The sequence below is a fragment of the Eulemur rufifrons genome, chromosome 3 (assembly GCF_041146395.1).
Source record: "Eulemur rufifrons isolate Redbay chromosome 3, OSU_ERuf_1, whole genome shotgun sequence".
Classification (NCBI taxonomy): Eukaryota; Metazoa; Chordata; class Mammalia; order Primates; family Lemuridae; genus Eulemur; species Eulemur rufifrons.
Window position 1 is genome coordinate 40,916,161 of NC_090985.1, and position 4,909 is coordinate 40,921,069.

The window sequence follows — 4,909 nt, forward strand, 5'->3', positions numbered from 1 at the left end:
TCAGTGATTTTTTTTCCATTTTATTATCTGAGTCAGTTTTTAAAAAAAATTGTGGTAAAATATTATATGACATATTTGCCATTATATCAGTTTTTCAGTGTACAATTCAATGGCATTAAATTATATTCACAATGCTGCACAACCATCACCACTATTTCCAAAACTTTTTCTTCACCCAAAACAGAAACTTGGAACCATTAAGCAATACCTCCCCATTTCCCACAGCCCCTGGTAACCTCTTATCTACTTTCTGTCTCTGTGAATTTGCGTGTTCTTGATATTTCAAATAAGTGGAATCATACAGTATTTGTCTTTTTGTATTGGGCTTATTTCACTTAGCATAATGTTTTCAGGATTCATCCATGTTGTCACATACATCAAAAGTTTGTTTCTTTTTATGGCTGAATTGTATTCCATTGTGTATAAATCTATCTATATGCCCCCCACATTTTGTTTATCCATTGATCTGTTGATGGAAACTTGGGTTTTCCACCTTTTGGCTATTGTGCATAATGGCATACAAGTATCTGTTTGAGTCCCTGTTTGCAGTTCTTTTGAGTATATTTCAAGGAGTGAGATTCCTGAGTTTTGTGGTAATTCTATGTGTAACTTTTTGAAGAACCACCAAACTCATTTCCACGGTGTCAAAATGTTTTCCACAGCATCTGTACCATTTTACATTCCACTAGCAATGTACAAGGGTTCCAATTTCTCCACATCCTTGCCAACACCTTTTATTTTCAATCTTTATAAAAGTATTACAGCCATCCTAGTAAGTGTGAAGTAGTGTCTCATTGTGGTTTTGATTTGCATTTCCCTAATGAGCATCTTTTCATGTGGTTATTGACTATTTGTGTATCTTCTTTGGAGAAATGTCTGTTCAAGTCCTTTTCCCAGCTTTTAATTGGATTACCTTTTTGTTGTTGAGTTTTAGGAATTCTTTATATATCCTGAATGTCACAGCCTTATCAGATATAGATGCTTCTCAACTTATGATGGGATGGCATTCTCATAAACCCATTTTAAGTTGAAAATATAAGTATGAAATGTGTTTAATACCCTAAAAAACTCATCATAAAGTTGAACAATCATTAGTCAAATTTTTGTAAATCCAGGCGCTCCTCAGCTTACCATGGGGTTACATCCCAGTAGACCCATTGTAAAGTTGAAAAATGTTAAGTGGTTGACCATTTGTATATGATTTGCAAATACAGTTGATCCTCCTTATTCATGGATTCTGTATGTGCAAATTTGCCTACTCATTAAAATTTATTTGTGACTCAGTACTCATGGCACATTCTCAGTCATTCCTGCATGTTCGCAGAATGGCAAAAAATTTGAGTTGCTCAATATGCATATTCCCAGCTGAGATGAACCAAAGTGATGCTCTACCTTTGTTTGTTTATTTTTTTTAATTTGTTTTTTGAGACAGGGTCTTGTTCTGTCACCCAGGCTGGAGTGCAGTGGTGTGATCATAGCTCACTGCAGCCTCAAACTCCTGAGCTCCAGTGATCCTCTTGCCTCAACCTATAGTACAGGTGCACACCACCACACCCAGCTAACTTTTTAAATTTTTTGTAGAGACGGAGTTTCACTATGTTGCCCAGGCTGATCTCAAACTCCTGGCCTTAAGTGATCGTCCCACCTCAGCCTCCCAGAGTGCTGGGATGAAAGGTGTGAGCCACTGCACCCAGCCTATGCTCTGTCTTCTTGTTTCAATTCTCATACTGTAAAGAAGCATCCTTTTTGTAGTCTGTTTAGTGCCATGTTGTCCATATTTTTGTGACTTTTTTGCTTGTGATATTGCTGTTTAAAGTGGTAGTGTGGAAGTGCTGTCTAGTGTTCCTAAATTCTGGAGGAATTTAGGATGGAGAAAATACATGTTAGATAAGCTTCATTCAGGCATGAGTTGCAGTGCTTTTGGCCTTGAGCTCAATGTTAATGAATCAATAGTTTGTATTAAATAAGGTGTCTTTAAACAGAAAAACACATAAACCATGGTTATGTATTGAATAATTGATGAAAATATTGTGACCAGGGGCTCCCAGGACCCTAACCCTGGGAACATTTGTTCAGTATTTAATTTGCTAATTCAGTGTTTGTAGTGACTTTATAGAACATAATTACTGTGAATAATTAGAATTGACTGTATTTTTTCCCATTGTATAGGTTGTATTTTCACTTTCTTGATAATGTCCTTTGATGCACAAAAAGTTTTAATTTTGCTGAATTCCATTTTATCTATTTTTTCTTTTGTTTGTGCTTTTGGTGTCACATCTGAGAATACATTGCCAAATTCAAAGTCATGAAGATTTACCCGTATATTCTAAGAATTTTATGATTTTAGCATTTATATTTAGTTCATTAATCCATTTTGAGTTAATTTTTGTATATGGTGTGAGATAAGGGTCCACCTTCATTTTTTTGCATGTGGCAGTCCAGTTGTCCCAGCACTGTATCTTGAAATAACCATTCTTTTCCCCACTGACTGGACTTGGTACCTTTAATACCAAAACTCAATTGGCTGGATATGTGAAGCTTTATTTCTGGTCTCAATTCTATTCCATTGGTCTATATTTCTATCCTTATGCCAGTGCCACACTGTTTTAATTATTGTAGCTTTATAGTAATCACAGGCTGAGGAGGCCATGGTTGTGATGTGTGTAAAGCAGGGCAGAGAAAGCCATTCTGCATAGACACACACAGAGAAGAAATGAGAGTGCCCGAGGACCCAGAATATGGGGCAGGCAAAGCCAGCCAGTGACAGACTTGGTTCTCCATGTCTTCATGAAGCTCCACCATTTTGTTGTTGGGGGATAGTTAACAACATGGAATTTTACGTCAGATAAAGTTGACTTTGAGCTGACCTCTTTTATTTACTTACTATCTGGGACTCTGGGCAAGTTATCTCTCAGATCCTATTTCCTCATCTGTAAAAACGGGAATAATAATGTCTAATTTAGAGAGAGAGATTGTGAGAATAAATTGAAACAAAGTTAATAGCGTACCAATAGCATAACCTTGTAATAGATGCTAAATAAATGTTGGTTCCTACCCTCTCCGACACACAGGACATAAAACTGCGAAGTGCTCCTCTGCTCCTCCTGCCATTTCCTGGTGCTTCTCCCTTTCATTCACCCATTCGTCCATCTGTTTAATGGGCATTTATTGAGTTGCTCTGAGCCAAGTCCTGTTTGGAGGCTGAGTTTTACAAGAGTGAAAAAGACAGCATCTCTAACTTCCATAGTGTGCTAAATGCCACAGTGGATAGACAAAAGCATGGGAGAATTACAGAAAAGGAGGAGGGCTGCCTGGAGGAGGTGGTGTTCACCTTGTGATGTGGAACTCAATCCTGCGCCTTAATCAAAAATCAGATTTTTATAGGTAAAAATCTATAGAAACAGATTTTTATCACATTATACAATTTTAGATACTTGCAGAATTCCAATATACTCCCTAACACTGCCTAACACCTGGCATTTAAGTGTATAAGGTAGCTTTAACAGTTACAGAGTGTATAATGCCTCTGTGTTTTGTTAGTCTACTATTTTAATGACATTATCCTCGGGCCTCTCTATCAAGTGAGGCAGTGGTTTGCAAGTGAGGACCCAGATCCTTGGTCCTCAATAGTGATAGGGGTCTTTGAGCTGTTTTCATTATTGCCAAAGGCCCAATGCTAATCAAATTTATCTTTCTGCAGTCTTCCCAGGGTCCCTGACAGCCTACTTCATTGCTTTCAACTGGAATTCTATTATAAAACACAGTGAGGCGATGCTGGTAGACTCAGGCTGGGTGAGTCTTGAATTGGCTGTTACATAGGATCTGGATTCCATTTTTTAAATGAAAATGGAACAATAATTAACAAATGCAGTTTTGTACACAAATCCTCCACAACTTTGGGGAAAAAATAACTGAAAGAATTTTTAGTGGTAAAAAGGCTAGAAACCCCTGAGCCCAGCAATCCTGCATCCATAGGGCAAAGAACTACCTTTACCCATAAGCGCCCTAACACTTCCTGACTGGTTGGTTGTTGAGCCAGGAGGAGGCTAGACCTGGTAGTGACGGTGGGTGGGGGGTTCAGATAGGAAAACAAAAAAATATGTTTCAAAATGGATCTTCTATGGATGAATTCACCAGTAGCTAACGCCTGGAGGTTGTTCAGGTGGAGTCTCCCACCCCAGGCTGTTGAATAAATGGGTTGGTTCTAGATTTTGGGAGTAAATAGCAGAGAGATTTTTGAAATATGGGGGAGTGGATTAGGTTCCTATAGGGTGAGTTTCTGGAGTGAAAAATTGGGTTGAAGAAAGAACCCTGGAAGAAAAATGGTGAAAGAGGAATGGGTGAGAGTGAGGAGGAATAGGAGGAAAAACAAGGAAGACCTTTGTTCATTAGCTGCTGTGTAATGTGGCACAGTAATATTGTGCTGTGCAATACTGGACAGTATTTTGTCAATAATCTCTATTTTTAGAGTCAAAAAATGATAGTCTTATAATTCTGGGATTTGGTGTTTATCTCCAGGTGGAATGAATGCCCCCTGATGAAGCCCCCACCGACCGCCACCCCCACCCCGGCAAATTTCTGCCATCTGTTTTATAAATGCGTGAATGAGTGAATGACTCTGGTCTTGTTAGTGGTGGTGGTCTCTTCTGCGGAGACATTGGGGAATACTGACTCATTTCTGTATTTCCCAGCTCTTAGCCACGCAACAACTAATCCTGAGCAAGTTACTTAACCTCTCCAAGCTCCAATATCTTCGTTTGCAAAATGGGAATCACTGTGTCTTTCACAAGGCGCTTGTTAGGCGAAAATAGAAAGCACAAAAAAAAGTGATTAACACAATGCCAGGATGCACAGCGGCTAAAAAACGGCATTTGCGAGTTTTAAACATCTACCCTGGGACAGTGGTTTT